The 20,341-nt window shown below is 41.2% G+C and overlaps 1 protein-coding gene across 1 annotated transcript in view; it reads right to left on the bottom strand.

Moving 5' to 3' along the window:
• LOC132883057 (zinc finger protein 239-like) overlaps nucleotides 1-19,361 on the bottom strand; it is a 41,587-nt gene extending 22,226 nt beyond the window's left edge. Inside the window, exon 1 of the mRNA XM_060916208.1 lies at nucleotides 19,265-19,361. The gene's annotated coding sequence lies outside the window, so the exon portion shown is untranslated. The remainder of the gene's footprint in view (nucleotides 1-19,264) is intronic.
• Nucleotides 19,362-20,341: the final 980 nt, after the last annotated feature.

Below are 20,341 nucleotides of genomic sequence, written 5' to 3'. Positions count from 1 at the left end.
GGACCGGAAACAGAACATTTTTTAATAATGGCCCAATGACATTTGCTTATTTAGTAATTTTAATACAGAATTTACTTTGAAATTATAAATCAGACACTCCAACACCCCCCCCCCCCCCCCCAAAAAAAAAAAATGGATCTGCGCGATTCAGCCGTGAAAAGGCGGCATCCGCCAAAAGGGAAGCGTTCAATGAAGCGATTAACACCTCACGACCTCCTCCCGATCGATCGGATAAAAATCAAACCTGTTTGAAATCCTGGTCGCCCATCGTGAGGCTATCGCACTGTTGAAGCAGTGTCACGAGCCGATTTACCTCAACCTGTCACACTACACATGCGCGAACACAGATACGGAAGAGAAAAACACTGAGCAGCACTTCCGGTCTCTTCTTCACGTTGCAGTTCCGGATACAAGAATCCGACGAGTCGTGTATGGAAGTACAGTGTGAGCAGTCAGATCGCATCCGAGCATCGGATCGTATAGTGCGAGAACAGGAATCGTAAGCTGCGTGCTGTTTACCCCTGCGATTCACTCGTACAGTGTGAGCAGCAGCTGAATACCGCGATTGAAAAAAAATCGCACAGTGTATGCCCAGCCTAATCCTCATAGCCTAGGCCTATTTGAAGAGTTTAAAACTAGCACTATGATTGGTCAAAGTCTTCTTTTCTCTACAGGTTACTGGCCAATGCGGTTACACCCACAGACGAGTTGCCTAGTGCGCGAATGCACAGACAGTTGAACCGGAATATTAAAGATCTTTGAACTCAAAGCCATCAATGGCTTTTTGCGTATTTTGAAGCGTTAAATCGTAGCAGCGTAGTTTGACGTCTAAATGCGTATCTGCTACGCAAAATGCGTAAAGGTTGGCAGGTCTGCCTTAGGGATAGTCTTTCGCTTCAAAATCAGGTAGGGAGGAAGTTTAGTGCCGTCCGCAAGACATGTCAACATGACAGTGACCCTGCTTTTTTCATTTCCCGTCGAGCACACAAGGACTGATTTGTCACCTCGCTTTGCCACGGTCACCGAAGATGGCATATAAAAAAAAAACAGGTCTGATCAGCATTGCCGATTTGGTCGAGGGGATAGGAGTGCATTTTCCTTAATTTAATGATATGCCGCTGAAAACTCAGCAGCTTGTCCTCGAAGTCTGAGGGCAGGCGCTGGGCCAGGCTTGTTCAGCGCCTCAGTGATAGTCCGTTGCGCCTCATCATTCTTTTGACCCACCCCAGGCTCGCCTTGAACTCAGCTGGGGGGATATTCAGCTCCTTGGCTATCTCCAAAGCCTTAAGCTGTATTATTGCTCGGGTTACGGGCATTCCGTCTTGACGGTTTTCCGTCACATATTGACAGACTCGTCTGTCAATTTCCTCGAAACGACCGCTTTGAGGTCCACGGAAAGCTTTTCTTTGACTGTTAGCATTCCGAAGACGGTCTTTTTGTGCTCGCCACCGACGAACATTGCACTCCGTGACCCCAAATTTTCTGGCAGCCTGACAATTATTGGACGATTCCGCTGCATTCACTACCATCATTTTAAAATTGGCGTCATAATTCCGTCTAAGCATTTGATTAATTTGTCCTGACTTTGAACCACTTCGTTCAAGACAGTCTCGTGTCTTCTCCATTTTTATTTTTTGTTGTGATAATGCGTGAGGGACGGTGGCCGATTCATTGTGTGTTATTACAAGTCAAAACACTCGTTGTAAAATGTTGTTTTCGATGGTATTTTGTCTAGTCCGCGAATGTAAGACGACCCCCCCCTTTTTAGATCTATTTTTAGAGCAAAAAACCTCGTCTTATATTCGGGCCAATACGGTAAATCCTTTTTTGATTGACCTTAGGAAATATTATAATTTGAGATACTGGATTTCTGATTTTCATGAGCTATAACCTGGTGAAACTTTCAAGGATCTTCAAAGATCCATAAAGTTCTTTCTTGAGATCCTCAACAGGATCCTCAAAGACCCTCAGAAAGCTCTTTATGGATCTTTAAAATTCTTGGCAAGATCTTCAAGGATCTACAACGATCTTCCAAGTTTTTTCCAAGATCTTCAAGGATCTTTAAAATGCTTGTCAAGGTCTTGAAAGTTCTTGCAAAGATATACAAGAATTTTTAATATTCTTGACAAGCGCTACAAGAATCTTCAAAGTCTTTTTCAAGGTCTTCAAGGATTTTTAAAATTGTCAAGATCTTTAAAGTTCTTGAGAAGATCTTCAATTTTCTTGCCAAGATCTTCAAGAATCTTCAAAGTTCATTTCAAGGATCTTTAGAATTCTTGCCAAGATCTTCAAGGATTTTTAATATTCTTGACAAGAATCTTAAAAAAAAAAAAAAAAAAAAAAATTCAATTCCAAACAAAATTTTTTGTTGATGTGATCATAACATACACTGACATTTACAGTAGAAGTCGTCAACTGATTGAGCAATAAATAAATGAAATACTGTAATTTAAAATAATTGTCCTCACTGGTGATTTTACATTTATTTACTACAATGCATTGCCTAATTACCATTAATCCCACCACCTGCTTTACAACATCAGGGCTACTTTCTCTTAAGGTTCAACATTACAAAAATATTTCCAAATGTTTTATATTCAACATTTTCTCCGATATAACACCTGGATATAGGTGAAGTAATTCACTGAAGTTGCAGTGAATTCCTATTTTTGTTGATGGCTTTCATTTAAGACTTCAGCTCAGCTGAAGCCATCAACAAATATAGAAATTCACTGCAACTTCATGTAAATATAAAATGGTTAACTTGATAGAACTTTTCAAAGATGCACTTACAAAATGACAACTCGATGATGTTCATCAAAATTATTAGAGGATTAAAGAAATGACTTGTTGAATGTGACCCATTTAAAAAGGTGAAAAGATGTTTTCCTGGGGCTAATTTTGTTATAAAACTCTTTCAAAAATTTTCAAATCTCCAATTTGCGTAAAGGTCGAAGTGTGTATTGCAAACTTCAACAAAATTTTAACACTGTTTTAAAACATTTTAAATGTGTATTTAAACAAGTTTATCAGAAATTAATTAAAGCCCTCTTTTATGTACAGGGTCACAAATACACAGCTGAACAAAGTTATGTTGAACGTCAGGAAAAAGCAAACAGATGACAACATAATATCCTCAATCTGTTTTCTTTTTCCTAAGATCATTGCATTTTTGATTGATTGCCCTCCTTATGTCACGCCAACAACTTGTCTAAGATTTTGGAAGAATATTTTTTGAATCAACTACCGCTTATAGACATTACCACTTTGCCTGAGATTACACAACACATCTTGTTTGCTAGTTCCTGTGAGAGGCCAACTTTGCACTTTGAGGCCATCACTCATGAGAACATGTCCCCAAAAGCAAACAGCTCCAGTTATGGAAAGCATTACTGCGTCCATATGTTCACTTCAGACAGGTTCCACTGTATTTTGGTAAGATCCATATACCATAGACTTGATTTCCACTGCTTTCTTGATCTTGAGATCCTTGCAAAGGTCTTGTGAAGATCTTAAAAATATCCTAAAAAGAACTTAATGAAATCCTTCATATCCTTTCAAGATCTCTGAAAACTTGAAAATCATGAAAGATTCTTTCAAAGATCCTTTTAAGATGTTGGCTATTCAGGATTCCTTTATCCAATTCTTATGAAATCATAGTTATGTAAGTTTCAATTAATTTCCATCCTTGCCAATTCCGTTGAATTAGGATCATTTTAAAAAAATTGGAAGATCCACATTAGATCCTCGAGGATCTTAAAGGATCCTCACAAAGATCTTGTAAAGACCTTGACAAGGATCCTTACTGTACAATATCCTGATTAAATCCTTGAGGATTCCAGTTAAGATCTTTATAAGAGCCTGAAAAAGATCATTTTAAGATCTTTGAAGGATCCTTGTTAAATCTGTGAGTATCTTGGCGAAACTTTGCAAAGATCTTGTGAGGATCTTGACAAGGATCCTGATCAAATCCTCAAGGATCCTAGCAAAGCTCTTACAAGATCCTTAGAAGGATCCTTCTAATATCTTTGAAAGATTCTTGTTGAATCCTTGAGGATCTTAAAGGATCCTTGCGGGGATCATTGTGAGGATCTTTGTAGGATCCTTAAAAGATCATTGTCAAATCCTTGAGGATCTTTACAAATGATTTTGCATATGAAGATCTTTGAAAATCTTTAAGATCCTTTAAGGATCCTATAAAAATCCTTATCTTTAAAGGAGATATGAAGAACCTTTGTTTTTAAATACATTTCTGAGTGGACAGTATCTCCATCCTTGACTCTTGTATGCTGCATAAATGGGAATAAAAAATATATATATTTTTTGAGAGTTAAAATCGACCGCAAAGTTGGCGTTCGAGTTGCCCCGCTGAGCCAGCCAGCCCTGAGTACGTGACGTCACAGCGGTAACCGGTTTTAAGGCCGAGGCCTTTGACAGCTACAGACCAAAGTCATATAAATAATTTATGGTGAAAGTAAGAAATGGCGTTACCGACTTGCTCAACTAAGACTGATTTGACTTCATTGATTGTGGGTTAACTCTCATTAAAACAGGGTGGGTGTTATAACTTATGCAACATACATGTACATGCATGCATTTTCACTGATAAAACGTAAAAGGCTCATTAAATAATCAGATGGACTGAGAATCACTTCCTGAAGCAAATTAAATAATCGTATACCGGTAACTTAAGCACACCATACAAGTTACATGTATTCATCTAAATGCAGGTAAACAACGAGTGGTGTTGATTTTGTATCCAAATGAGAGTCACGTCTTACCCAACTGCGTTCTTGCGTCTTGAAGGCCGATTGTTTCAAAACAATCTGACTTTCAGCTGTTCGTTCAGTTCTCCATTCATTCGCTTCTTCCACGTAAGGGCGAGATGTTGCTACCGAGGCGAGCATATCCAGCGGAGCAATCAGACGGCTGGTCCACGCATTCTCCATTTTCTCCAGATTGAGTACTCTGGCATTACTGCTTGGCTCAGGCAATTACTAAAACCTGGGATGGGACATCACCAGTTTTAGTAACACCTGTGGGGAGGTCACTGCCCGAGTGATAATATATCACATCCTGTCTCGGGTTTTACCAGCAACCCTCGGCTCACACTCTGGGAGGACTGGTGCAACTGAACTTGCTTTCCTTTTTTTTAAAATAAATAAACTTTCCTTTCCTTGTAGTTTTCTTTTCCTTTAATTATTGGTACTGCACCCTCTTGAAATACGGACTTATAGCCAACACTTCTCAACAGATCAGAGGTCTTGTACGAGTTTTCAGTAAAATGTGCAGAGCATTTCGTAGGCGCCCAACGTGCCCATGAACTTCTCGCAAAACGCGTCCAAATCTTTGCAGTTTGAACATTCTTGGGCCATGAATGCAATGTAAATCCACCTTCTGTCGTGTTGCTGCGCCGGCCAGCAACAAAACTACATGGCATGGTGATAAATTAGCTCAAAATGGAGGATTGGAGTTGCAGTCCGTTCTGTGTTTTAGTATAGTAGAAATGACGATGAGACCGATAGACTTCCTGCTGTGACGTCACGGACGTCAAGGTCACTCACTCAGACCGCTACCTATATGAAATCATTTTAATCGTAAAAATTGACTATATTAGATTTATTGTTAACACTTAAATCTATTCCTGTGCCATTCTTGAGGTCTCAAGGCATTTATAAACAAAAAGTGAGGCCATGGCTCTGTGTATATGGGTCCGTCTCAGAAACTGGTCTCTCATTTGGGAAATTATGGTCAAAAAATAAATTTTCTAATTTTACTATTTTTTTTTGCATTTACCTAACACTCAATGTTTCTTTTGTCATGTTTAATAAGAATAAAGAGAGTATCTTGCTTTATCTGGCCTCCACTGTGGAACATTTTTTTTTTAATTACAATTCAAATGCTTTTGTAAAATTGATTTCCCTATAAAATAACTCCATCATGAAGAATTAAAGCCCCTCCTTCACAGATGAGTGAAAATACTGAATAAATTTCCTCTTTTTGATTGCTTGGGTTAAAAATGCCAAGTTATGATGACTGAATTGATCATTCATATTTAAGTGAATAATATGATACATTCTGGGTGTTTGATATGGCGAAATAGGACACAATGGAAAAATCAAGAACACACCGGAAAGATGCGAATAACGGCGGTGGTAAAAGAACAGCGACCGTACCGGCTGAAGGTCGCGCGGGTCTCTGCTGCAGCGCGCGAGCAACGGGACATCACTACCGCACTGGATGGAGCGCGAGGCGGGGGCGGGGCAAAATGACTGGCCGTAGATTCTACCAAAAGTTCGATCTAATTTGACCATGGTTGCAAAATATTGGTCAAAAATACGCAAACACTACGAAATATGAAAGTAAGATGAAAAAGAAAAACATTCTATTGCCTTATACTGCAAGACTAAAACAAAATAAAACTGTCAAAACTCACCTTTTCAGTGATAACGTCCGAACAGATCACCCGCGTAACAGAAAGACCGCAAATGGAAGCACGATCAACTTCTAACTGCTGGAGTGGAAAATTCCATTCTACACATGCAAATTGTTAATGTGTGTCCTTCCCCGCACACAAATAACACGCTAAGGTAAAAAATAGACCACAACTCATTTTATAGCTCAGAAATTCATACAAACCCAGCTACCATCGTAACATATTCTGTAAGAAACATATTCTATACCGAACTTTCAGCTTTCATTTTAAAAACCAAAATCGCAGATTTATAACTAAATTTTTATATGGCGTAGTGATTTTAAGTTACTATTTTTGGTGAGGTAGTGACCTCGACCCTGAGGCTTTCCGTTTAGATCAAAACACACGATCGTATTGGTTTTGCGGAAAATGGAGTTACGACGGTGATCAAATATTTTGCATGATGTTTTATTACGGTTATGATTATTCTGCGAGCGCACCAATCCTCAGGTGGATAAAGTTACAACTTAAAATACAATTAGTGATAACTGTAGACTTTTCAGTGGACTACAACCTTTTTAAGGGAACGTGATGTAGTCGACCATTTATCATGTCCCAGATCAAGCCGCCATTTTTCCACAAATTTGCAGAATTTTTGCCAAATTCTGAATAGAATATTCACATCAAAGATTTAGTTTTATCTGTATTATTTCTTTCATCATTTTATTTCAAATTAAAACCAACATCACCATTCAAAACCGTATAGTTTATTGACTGAGTATATTTAGTGGGGGACCCCCACAGTACCCAGTTTCTGAGACAGACCCATATGCATTAAGGATCTTTGACAATCCTCAATGAATCCTTTAAGATCCTGTGAGGTTTTTCACCAGGGATAATAATCAAAATTAAAACAAGAAAAGGCTTGAAATATTTCACTTGTAATGAATATAGAATATATGAAAGTTTACCTTCTTGAATTAAATTACGAAAAAATGAACTTTTAGATGATGTTCTAATTTTTTTGTTGCACACCTGCATATTCACTAGATCTCAGCCTCAGTAAGCCATGTGGTGGGTAAGTGATGTCACAATCTGTTTCTCTTGCATAATTTGTACTCCGAGCATGATATTTGAACCTCAGAGAGAGAGAGACGTCAGCAGGCAGGAACATTTTAATTTAAAAGAAAAACAATCTGGACACAGTATGCAGATACAAATATGAACAAATGAATAAATCAAGCATCTCTTCTATGGATATTGTCTGTCAGTATAAAGGAGATTATTTTTGGGGGGGGTTGTTTGGCTTTACTAATGCCTCTGTCAATTTTTTTTTTTTTTGAGTGTACTGCAGGCATCAAATTCTAACTTCAATTGTATTTTGTAAATAAGTTGGTAAGTAAAACTACTGAAAATCTTTTCTTTGTACTTCTGTCAGTTAAACAAAGGTTCACATGAATTAACAAGTCACCGATTTTTTTTTATTTTTATTGCATTTTGGAAACTATCCCAACTTCTCCGGAAATGGGGTTAGCACAAGGAAAAAAAAAACTCAGATTCTCTGAGATTATAAAAGGCATACCTTTGTGAGAAAAACCTTGAACATTCTCTAGGATTAAATTTAAGTATCCACATAGCTTAACATTCCACAAACACCACGGTTAAGCCTAGAGTTCTAGGAAATGTAACCTTTCTTCCTTGATCATGCTATATAAAAGAATAAAATGCTAAGAAGCAGTTTTGGGACTAAAAGGTCACCGATTTGATTCCCTGGACCAGCAGGAATGGGTGAAGTGCCCTCGAGCAAAGCACCTAACCCCTAACTGCTCCCCAGGCTGCTCTGGGTATATGTTATATGTGCCTCTGGTAAGAGTGTCTGAAATTGAAATTTGCATGTTCAGCAGGGTGAGTTTTTCTAATTAGGTTTGTTGTTTCGAATGTTTTTGAGGTTGTTCCTCCACAGCTTACTTTAGCCTTGCAGGTATTGTAAATTGCAAACTTATTGTCTTATTCACTCACAGTGAAAAACTTCGATGCTGACGAAACATGTGTGCACAATGCGAAGCACTGTGTGGCGCATGAGTGTAAAATGAGACGGACTGTCCGGTCAACGGAGCTGAAAACCGGGTGCTTCCGGTCACCGGCCAATCAAGCTTTAATCTTTATTGATGGAGCGCATGAGCGGAATGAATTCAGAAATCTACAGAAACAATCTTTCTGCCAATTTACAGAGAAATGAATCCAATCCAATTGTGAAGAACATCATACAGCAAGACAATGCCCTAAAACAAGGTTTGGTAACTACCAACAGAACCATAACATTTAGACAACGTCAAAAAAGCAATCCACTATTGGGCAATTCCATGTAAATGTCAACCTCACCATGCAAAAATAAAGCAACATGTAATACATCAAAACCACTCCCAGAGATCTCACCTTGGCCTGTATTTTACAGATGTGAATAAGCTGAACCAGTTTGTAACCAACCTAATATGTCACTGTCAGTCTTTCTTTCTTATAATGTAAAACCCAAGCTAAAATCAACTTTGATCATGTACAATTCTATATTATTGCCACAAGCCACAGAAATGTATGCTAAAATCCACAAAACAGCAGAACAATAGCCATCCTAAATATTATTTAAGAACTTTGATAGTTTTAGCTGATATTTAGAGTTTTTCAAAGGGTTATGGTGGTTAAATTGCTGATTTTCTAAACATATGCCATGTCTATTTCAGACGCGTCACATCCATAACGGAATTTCGACACATCCATAACGCTGACTTTTCCTTCCGAAACTCTGCATGAAATACAAAATATTTTAAACAAAGGTTTTTTAATATTCACCTTGGACCCCTCTATCAAATGGATATCTCCATTTCGACATTAGGTTTACAATTTCACAGAGTTTGATAAAAATGTACAGTCACGTAAGAAAAGTGATACTTTTTCTGTCACATCCATAACGCATCTTTTATTGGCATTTTCTGGCATGCCCTAGATGTACTATGGGAATTGTTCTTGTTCTATCACTTCTCCAGTATGGTACAGCCTTAAAATATGCAACACCTGTTTAAATACTGGGAGACAATAAAACATGCACTGGGTCATTTGTTGCCATTTTGAGTTCAAGTGTCACGTCCATAACGCTGGAATTGCTCTATTGTTAGATTTTTCAAGATGAAAACAGATGGTAAGTCATCAACCATGGGTGTGTATATAGAATGCATCAACAACGTTACCTTTGTTGATGCACAAAAACCACTCCGTGTAGCCTGGTTGTGTTGAATTTACAGCATAGGGTCTGTACGATTAGTGTGCCAGGCTGGCTCAAAAGTTTGAGTGGTTTAATGAATATCTACAGTGGTGGTCTATCTGCCCCGACTACATTTATTTAACAGGTCAACAATAATTTGTGTTCCTGTAGACACCAATAGTTGCCCTGACATAATTTAATCATACGTTTTAATACTACATGTAGCCTAGGCAGGACCAGCCAGCCAACCATCCCATAGCCAGCCTTTGGCATATTGGGCACGTAAAATAGTTTGTGGGTTTTTTTTTTCCTGTTTTGCCACCCAATATTAAATGCCAACACAAATGTGTGTTGTACAGGTGCTACAGATGAGCTGCTGCAGTCACCTGAGCCTGGATGCATTGGAGAAAATGGTATTTGTGTGTGTGCATGTGTGAGAGAAACTTGGAAGACATATGATCAGAAGCTTGTGAGATGGGATGTCATCTAGGATTTTCAATGTTGTAATATAATAACGTAGTTTAGATTTTGTCTTTGTGGTCCTAAAGGGAAGATATGTGGGTAAGAAATTATGTTTTTATTAAACTGATAAATTGTACTCGTGATATTTAATGAGACAGAAACTGAAGTGAACTACATAAATTAAAAAATCAGTAATAAAGATGTCAAACCGTGAATGTGTGTGGATGATAATATTTTTTGTAAAGTCAGATATAACCTCATCATCCTATCTATGCCAATCTCCCTTAAAAAAAAAATACAAGCCCCAGGAAAACTTGACTTTGCCCATGGACTTTTCAATCACGAGAAATGCCTCTGCTGCCAACACAAAAAAAGAACATCAGGGAAAAAAGTGAAAAGTTTAAGACTGGCTAGCCAAGTCAATCACCAGATGTTAACTTGCTCGAGGAGCACTGCACCTTCTGAAGAAGAGACTGAAGGCAGAAACCCCCCAAAACACAAACAACTGAAAGAAACTGTGGTACAAGCCCAATCATAAAAGAAGAATGCAAGTTTTGGTGATGTCACTGTGTTCCTGGCTTGATGCAGTTCTTGCAAGCAAGGGATAGGCAACCAAATAGTCACTGGTATTTACTTTAAGACTGTCTGTTCCAATACTTTAGCTCACCTAAAAATTGGATGGGCTGCCACAACAAATGTCATGTTCTAAGGTTAACACACAATCCAGCCACTGGGGGTGTATAATGCCGCTTTTCCACTACCAACGCGGCTGAGTTGGGCTGAGCCGTGCGGTGCTGAGTTGGGCTGAGTCGAGCTGAGTGGGGCTGAGTCGAGCTGAGTGGGGCTGTTGGAGTTGCATTTCGACTACAACCGCGCTGAACCGTGCTGGCTGGAAGTGGGTGGACACATTGGGTGGAGTTAGCGAAAGTGGGTGGACATCACGTGATGTCGTTAGGCGGCGCAAACAGTGACATCAGTGACCTTTTAAGCGGTAGTCTCACGACCCGAATAGTAAACAATAAACATGGAGGGCATGGAGTCGTTAGTGTTGCTGGTCTTGGTGCTGTGGCTTGTTGTCACCGACAACGCTAACAGATACTGGCAAGAGCGTATAGATGAGGCGAGGCGCATAAGGCTTCAGAAATTCTCGTAATTCTTCTTCTTCCGGGTTTACGGTGTTTACAGATCCCAGTGTGCTCGCGGGGCGTGTGTGGGCATGTGAGGACACTCCTCCTCACCAATCAGTGCACAGGGGAGTGTCTCCTCACGCCCCTAGCCCCACTCGGCTCGGTTTGGCTCGCTTCAGCCCTACTCCAAAACCGTGCGAGTTTTGGGTGCTAAGCAAGGCTGAAGCGAGCCGAGTCGTGCTGTTCTGAGGTAGTCGAAACGCGAGCCGTGTCGGGCTGAAGTGAGCTGAAAAAGGGTAGTGGAAAAGGGCCATATGCGTACTCTGTGTCAGTCCCTAGCCCAGATAAATGGAGAGGGTTGCGTCAGGAAGGGCATCTGGCGTAAAACTGTGCCAAATCTAACATGCGGACTGAAACGAAGATTAAGTGGTGGAAACTAAAAGAGGTTGAACAGCAGAAGGACTTTAGGGAAGAAATGAGACAAGCATTGAGTGGTAATGGAAGTCTGCCAGAAGATTGGGATACTACTGCTATACTAGTAAGAGAGGCAGCAAGGAAGGTACTAGGGTGGTCATCAGGAAGGAGGAAGGAAGACAAGGAGACATGGTGGTGGAACAAAGAAGTGCAGGAAATTATAAAAGAGAAGAGGCTAGCAAAGAAGAGCTGGGATAATCAGAGAGACGAGGAAAGCAGTCGGTTATACAGAGAGACGAGACAGAAGGCAAAAAGAGCAGTAGTGAAGGTGAAAGCAGATGCATACCAGGAGTTGTACAAAAGACTGGAGACCAAAGAGGAGAGGAAGACCTGCAGACTAGCTAGGCAGAGAAACAGGGAAGCGAGGGATGTACAGCAGGTAAGAGTGATGAAAGATGGAAATGGAATTGTGCTGACAAACAGAGTGCATTAAGAAGGTGGAAAGAGTACTTTGAGGATTTATTAAATGAGGAGAATTCAAGACAGAAAAGGTCAGATTCGTTCAAGACAGCAAATCAGGAAGCAGAGTCGGTTAGTAAGGATGAGGTCAGGGCAGCCATGAAAAAAAAAAAAAAAAGACTGGGAAAGCAGTTGGACCAGATGGTATCCCGAGTAAGGTTTGGAGATGTTTGAGTGCGACGGCTGTGGAGTTCCTAACGAGACTGTTTAAGAGTCCCCTTGCATCGTTTTTTCATTAATTGTGCGGTGGTCTCTAGTATGAATGAATGCCCTGTGAGCCGGTTTTGGTGAAAAAAAAAAAATGCTGTGGTTCCTGTTTCAGGCTGTTCTAGTTTGGTGGAGGAGTGGGTGGCGGGAGAACAGGATTTCAGCTCTTACTCATTAATATTCATGACATGTAAACGTGTTACCTCTGATTGGCTAACAGCACTGTGACGCTACCTCCAGTGGGTCAGAACAAGCGGATGTGGGTGTCTTTGTAAAAACCGTTTCGACGGGCTATTATACGACATCGATGTTTTGACCAATAACAATGTGGATGTGGCAGCGGGGGCATGGCCGAGAGTCGGTCTGTGAATGGAGGGCAGAGTCAGGGAAGGTAAGTCGCAGAATCACTGCACCTGACGGGAATTAACGTGTGTTTGTGTGTCTTCTCCAGTGACCACACCCTATAAGAGGAGAGGGAGAGCAGAGGAAGAGGGCTCTCTCCCCAACCAGAATGCTTGTGTGCGTGCGCGCGTGACTGGGAGTCATTCGTTCGTTCATTTATTTAATTGAATACTTCCTGCGGCAGCGGCTCTCATCAAGGCATGAGGCACGGAGCAGAGCTTGCCTCAGGGGGTGTGGGGGGGGAATAATGTCCCCTGGCTGGGAGCTGATGGGCCCTGGCAGCGCTGGTTCGTTCGGGAGAGGGCAGGGGTCGCTGGCTGCCAAGTCTGGGGAGGCTGGGACCTAGGGTTAGGTGAATTACATCCCAAGGCGCGGAGCTAGCCCACCCAAGGAGCACTCTTTCTTTCGGGAGAGGGCAGAGGCCGCTGGCTGCCAAGTCTGGGGAGGCTGGGACCTCCCCTACCTGAGTTACAAGCGTGCAAAGTCGGGCTGGAGCTGCCGTTAGAAATGAAACTGATGCGGAGCACCGCGCCGCACCTCCGGGCGACTTACGTCTCTCTCCTCGCGCTTTCTTCCCATGGGCGGTCGCAAGCCAAGGTGGGCGAGGCCATGAATACTAATTTTCGAAGTGACGTAACTTTGTATGGCTTTTTCTGATCCGCTCGTTTTTCCGACTATTTTCTTTCATAAGCTAATACAGGGAATGGGAGTAGAATTACATTTTCATATGCAACTCAGAGTGAACTATGGTATTTCAAAAAGAGCCAGTATTAAACGTTTTTGGTGGAAGGGCACGTTTAATAAGATCTTAGAGAATGAGAAAATGCCGAATGAATGGAATGTGTGCTAGTCCCAATATACAAGAATAAGGGAGATGTACAGAGCTGCAGTAATTACAGAGGGATAAAATTGATGAGCCACACCATGAAGTTATGGGAAAGGGTACTGGAGGCAAAATTGAGAAGAGAGGTAGCAATCTGTGAACAGCAGTACAGGTTTATGCCAAGGAAGAGCACGTCGGATGCAATTTTTGCTTTAAGAATGTTAATGGAGAAATACAGGGAAGGCCAGAGAAAGCTACATTGTGTGTTTGTAGACCTGGAGAAGGCATACGATTGAGTGCCGAGAGAAGAGTTATGGTATTGTATGAGAAAGTGTGGAGTGAATGAGAAGTATATCAGAGTGGTGCAAGACATGAATGAGAACAGTGAAACAGCAGTGAGGTGTGCAGTTGGAACAACTGAATGGTTCAAGGTGAAGGTGGGACTCCATCAAGGATCTGCTTTGAGTCCTTTCTTGTTTGCCATAGTGATGGATAGCTTGACGGATGAAGTGAGGCACCATGGAACATGATGTTTGCGGATGATATTGTGGTATGTGGTGAAAGTAGAAAGGAGGTTGAGTTGGGTTTGGAGAGATGGAGGTATGCATTGGAATGAAGAGGAATGAAGCTGAGCAGGAGCAAAACAGAATACATGTGCATCAATGAGAATGGGGATGAGAGTGTAGTGAAGATGCAAGGAGTCGATGTAAAGAAAGTTGGTGAATTCCAGTACCTGGGGTCAACTGTGCAGGAAAATGAGGGCTGCGATAGTGAGGTGAGAAAGAGAGTGCAAGCAGGGTGGAGCAGTTGAAGAAGGATTTTGGGAGTCATTTGTGATCGGAAAGTCCCAGCAAAAGTGAAAGGTAAGATGTATAAGACAGTAGTGAGACCAGCTGTGATGTATGGATTGGAGACCGTACCCTTAATGAAGACACAGGAGGCAAAGTTGGAGGTGGCGGAGTTGAGGATGTTAAGGTTTGCGATGGGAGTGACAAGGTTGGACAGGATAAGGAACGAGCACATCAGAGGGACAGCACATGTGGAGAGCTTAGAGAGATGAGACTGAGATGCATGGTTTTCCCCAAAGCGTTTTAGCGTATAGGGCCCGATACACTTGCTCTGCCTGCCGATACGCTTAGTTGCTTTAGTTAAAATCCGATACGCTTAGATTTATACCGAAACGTTAAAATTTCCTACCCACAAGTAACTAGATACATAGGAGAGCAAATAACAGATCCATTTACATAATCACTTGATATTTGTGTTAAACAAGCGGTCTTTTTTCCAATGTTTGTGTTGATTCTGTCAAAGTAATATGTCCGCGTGGTATGATGTAAACAAACTGTAATCTGTTGGCCATTTCAAGATCACGTGTTCAAACCACCCAATAAAAATATCGAAAGAAAACGTCAGACATCCTCGAATTTTCTGATTCATTATAAGCGATCTCATTGGCTGCCGATGTTGTCCCCCACCAGACGGGCAAAGCCGACTGATTTTAATCACAAAAGTTTGACCTAGTTTATTATCATTATGGCTTCGATCGAAGATTGGTTGACTAAACAGCAACAAACCTACGTGAGTGATCGCACACAAAACCAGACAATTGTCACGACAACGAAAACGTTGTCAATTTTGATCACAGCGACCAGCTCAAAAAGCACAACCACTCTGTCCACCGCCATGATGACAACTGGCACTACAGTGTCCACACCAACATTCTCTCAGTGCCAGAGCACGAAGAGAAATTCGCTCCAAGAAGCCATGCATTAAAGCAAAAAATAAAATCTGACTGAAAAAAAAGCTCCATGTTGTTGGCCCCTACCACGTCAGCGAAGCGTCAAATTTTAAATGCCGTGTTGTCCATTATCCCCTCAGCCCCTACTTATAGTACATTTACATAAATTTTAACAATGACTAAAGCTAAGGCAAGACTTTACCATTGTCATTACTGGCTATAAATGATGAATCATCAAGTTTTCAGCACAAAGTTCTGAAAAAAAAAAGTTCACTTTTTCTGCTTCTTCGCAGTGAAGCCAAAGGCATCTAGTTTTTTGCCATTGCTTCCATAGACTTTTTTTTTTTTATGGCAAACTACACAAAAGCGCACACCTGCCATTTTCATCTTTTTGCACCATGAACTAAATGGCTTGCCATTATCGCCCATTTCATTTCGCCAAGCCCATCTCCACTTATTCTTTACCGTTTTGTCGATGTCTGACACATATGTGCCTTCATTTAAAAGAAGCGCGTCCATGCTGGCAAAACCAAAAGTAATTTGACGCACTCAGGCATCCCCCTTCTGAAATAAAAATCTCAAATCATCCCCCTTATAAAACGGCCATCCCCCCCATCACATCCCTTGTGCCATTTTACCAATTAATGTGGAAATTAGCCTACTATTATTTTAACAAATATTACTACTATTTCAACATTAGAGGCTTTGCGCAGTGATAGCCTACATGTAGCCGGATAAAAAAGACGCATATTTATTTATTCGGTTGCACCTCTCATTCACACCTATACGGAGGTTTCAGTCACTGAAAACAGCTACTTTTGCAAACTCTGGGCAGAGTGGAGATTTCTGAAAACTCCACCTTCAGACACTCGTGTAAATCGGGAAAACGAAGCAGCAGTGGGCGAGAGGGCGCGCGCGAATATAATGAGTCAGAGGTGTGAATCTTTCACCGAATGCCAATTGTCCCGGTTCTTCATGAAATCGCACGCGCACGCACAAATTCATCAGGTTAACTTTCAAATAACTGTTCTTGTGCACTTGCGACACCGGAGCCACTTTCCTGAATTTTGAGCTGCAGAGTATTGGCTTCTTTATCTCATCTCATCATCTCAAGCCGCTTTATGCTTCTACAGGGTCGCAGGCAAGCTGGATCCTATCCCAGCTGACTACGGGCGAAAGGCGGGGTACACCCTGGACAAGTCGCCAGGTCATCACAGGGCTGACACATAGACACAGACAACCATTCACACTCACATTCACACCTACGGTCAATTTAGAGTCGCCAGTTAACCTAACCTGCATGTCTTTGGACTGTGGGGGAAACCGGAGCACCCGGAGGAAACCCAGGCGGACACGGGGAGAACATGCAAACTCCACACAGAAAGGCCCTCGCCGGCCCCGGGGCTCGAACCCAGGACCTTCTTGCTGTAAGGCGACAGCGCCAACCACTACACCACCGTGCCGCCCCGGCTTCTTTATCTATTTAATCAATTAATTTATTTGTCACATACATTAAATTACTAATGTAAACCATTAGTAGCCTATTTAAGCAATAGCTGTTTTCTCCACTATTTTCTGACCTTTTGTGCTTAGTGAATGAGACACTTCATTACACTCCACTGACCGACTTCCAATTCCGGACTTTTTTGAAAATGTAAAATATAGGCCTACGAGATGTTTTTTTGGGACTTAATTCACGTTGCTCCTTAACTATTAATTTTTGAGACTGACGAGACACTAAATACTGTGGAATTATTTTCTCCTTACTATGAAGTTTGTCATCTTAAACAAGTGTCGGGAAATCTTGCAGCCCGACTCTGCAGCCTCCAACGTTTAAGCGAACTGCTGAAACCATAATGTTTAAAGATTAAATCGTAGGCTAATCAAACCAAAGAAAAAAAACAGCCTTTCCAGGACGTTTTCTGCTGAAGCCTGTTTAACCTACAAAACGCTTAATAGCATAGATCTTGCTGCAGCTTCAACTTTTTCACCTGATCACCTTTCAATAGGCAAATATCATTATTACTACTACTACAAAAGGCCTAGTATTAGTAGTAGACAAGTAACCTAGTTGCCTAGTAGTAGGACAGCCAAATAGTTTCATCAGTGGCCTACGCCGAGCCTCCCCAGGACTAGACAGTAGCGGAGGCTGTATTTATTTATTTATGCCTATCTAGCGCAACAACTTATTCCTTTACATATACTCAAACATAGCACAAGAAAGGGTTCAACAACAGGCAATCACAGCAGCTTGGTGAAGTTCTAAATCACATCAGTGTCAGACCTATGGGCCTACCCCCCCCCCCTTTTTTTCTTCCTCGGATCTGCATCACTCTCATTATTGACCTTTAGCGCTCCCAGTTGACAGAAATCCGTCGTAGCAACGGAAAACTTTAATCCATGCAAGAAGCACCCAGAGATCCAAAAAAAAGGAAATCAGGATTCGAAACTGCCTGGATCAAGGATAACCCCTGGCTACAGAGCACTTCAGATGGCACAGGTAAGTCACCATTACGTTAAATTAATACTTTAACCATAATGTAAGAATGTTATTCTTGATGGCACTCATTGTCATTAATAGTGAGAGTATAACTTGCTAGCCAGGATGTCTTGACGCAAACGTGATCACATCTAGTGATGGAGGCAGGTTATGGTCAGATTACTGAATAATACTTATTTAGTTTTGTTAAATAATTACTGAAAATCACTAACACCTTGCATCCAAATGGACCCCCTGTTATATTAGTGTTCTTATAAAATATATATTTGTGTGTGTAAAATATTTTGCAATCTCTAGCTTTTTCATGTTTTATTTAAAATCTCATTTTTGCAGGAATGTCTTGCACTCTATGCATAAAGCATAGAGGAATCTATAACAAAACAGTTTAACTTGCATGTTGAACTTAAGGTGAAATTTCAAATGTGCATACATTAATACTATTTAGGTAAGAAATCATTCAAACACTGGTAAAATCTATCCTATAATCATGTATCTAAAACCTCTCAGAGACCCTGAAAATGCACCAGAGAGCATCGATTTTCAAAAAATTTTCCGGGGGGACATTCCGCCAGACCCTCCTAGTTTTGCATCATGCCTTCGGCGCTCGCTTTCAATTGAATTGGCACTCGATTGTCTGTGTATTATCATGGCAGAATTTAGGGCTTTAATTTTTTTCTGGGGAAAACACTGGAGATGGTACGGGCACATCCTGAGAAGAGATGCAGAGCATGTGGGAAGGAGAATGTTGAGGATGGAGCTGCCAGGCACACGAAAACGAGGAAGGCCAAAGAGGAGATGCATGGATGTGGTGAGAGAGGACATGAAAGTGGTTGAGAAGGATGCGGAACACAGGAAGCAATGGAGACGAAAGATCCGCTGTGGCGACCCCTAATCGGGAGCAGCCAAAAGAAGAACAAGACACACATACATATACACACACAGTGGTGGAAATAAGCATTCAACACTTTGACTCTTTTTCAATATTTTGAAATTTACTAATTTTCCAGTGGTATTTTGACATAATAACTGGTGTATTTGCACCTTTTCTTCTTAATTTCGGATAGTCTTTGTTTCTTTCTCGGAATATTACCCCCCTCCCCCCAGCTCAGTATTTTATTTTTACCCTAATACACCGTCGTAGTAATAATACTCAATCTTATCTGAGGTAAACTAACTTAGCTTAATCCTTAGCAACTGCAAAAGACAACACTGAAGCAAGTTATTGAAATGAAATTGATAGCAGTCAAAATCTTTACTGATTTATTTTTTTAAAAAGGTTAAAAACAGTAATAATCTTCACTAAACCCAATTCAGTGTGAAGTAGAGCTCCATTTATGATCCAGTCAGTAAACTGTTAACCAACACCGAGCAGCTCAGAGAACCAGTTTCACTTTAACTTACCTCAGGATTTAAAGATAAACCGATTTATTCTCTCCAAACGCGATTATTATTTTTCACTCCTGAGAGGAAACGCTTCAGCTCTTCTTCTCCTCCTCCTGATAGTGAGGTGTTTCAGCGCCACCTACTGGACTGGATGATGAGTAAAGTCGTTAAGAGTGTTTTCACACCTGGTCCCCTTTAAAGGAACCAGACTCAGTCCTCTTTAATAAGTGGACCAAAAAGTGGACCAACAGAAAAAGAACTCAGTTCTTTTTGTGTTCACACTGTGAATTTATTACAAAGAGGACTGGGTTCTCTTTCTGGTCCAGTTAAGCTTTGATGGGGCCTCAGTCCTCTTTCTGTTCACACCAGGTCCTCTAGAGCCCTCAGACCCCCAGTGCACGGAATTCTGGGTAATTTTCTCTTGAATCAAACGCTACGTTCACACTGCAAGGCTTAATGCTCAATTCCGATTTTTTTGTGAAATCCGATTTTTTTGTGAGGTCGTTCACATTAACAAATATATGCGACTTGTATGTGATCCTCAGTATGAACGAAAAGCGACCTAAAAGTGTTCTGCATGCGCATTGCAGGATACGATGACGTCACACGCAGTGAGCATGGCCAGTGTTTACGGAAGTAAAACCGCCCGGTTGCGGTATGACCCATCCAATCTAGCTTGAATAGCTGCATCCCCCCAAATGGAAATCAGCTCCCTAACCTCTGCGTCCTTCCATTGAGAAGATTCAGAACCTTCACAGCCCGAAGTGTCCCTCGCATTGATGTCATGCGCAGGGGCGCAGATACGTTTTTTTGAACTGGGAGGGACAAAAAACTGGGGGGGGACAAAGCTGCCAGCAAACCAACCCCAACCCCGATATGCCTGTCAAACTTGTTGTTAGTAACCATAGCAACCAAGCTCGAGCTCGCAACCTGTGCAGTCTGCGCAGCTCAACCAACCGAATATCAGTCTTTGTTTTATGTGAGTTGTTGCAACTATGTATACACTGCTGTGCACCTCAATAAACCGAATGGTAATTAGTCTTTTGATTTTTCCGTGAGGTTTGCCTTATGCAAAGAAAGACAGCATAGACGTTT

Source organism: Neoarius graeffei, chromosome 1 (genome assembly GCF_027579695.1).
Source record: "Neoarius graeffei isolate fNeoGra1 chromosome 1, fNeoGra1.pri, whole genome shotgun sequence".
In the NCBI taxonomy this organism is placed as follows: Eukaryota; Metazoa; Chordata; class Actinopteri; order Siluriformes; family Ariidae; genus Neoarius; species Neoarius graeffei.
Note: the sequence above shows the minus strand (reverse complement) of the source record. Positions and strands in the feature narration are given on the sequence as shown.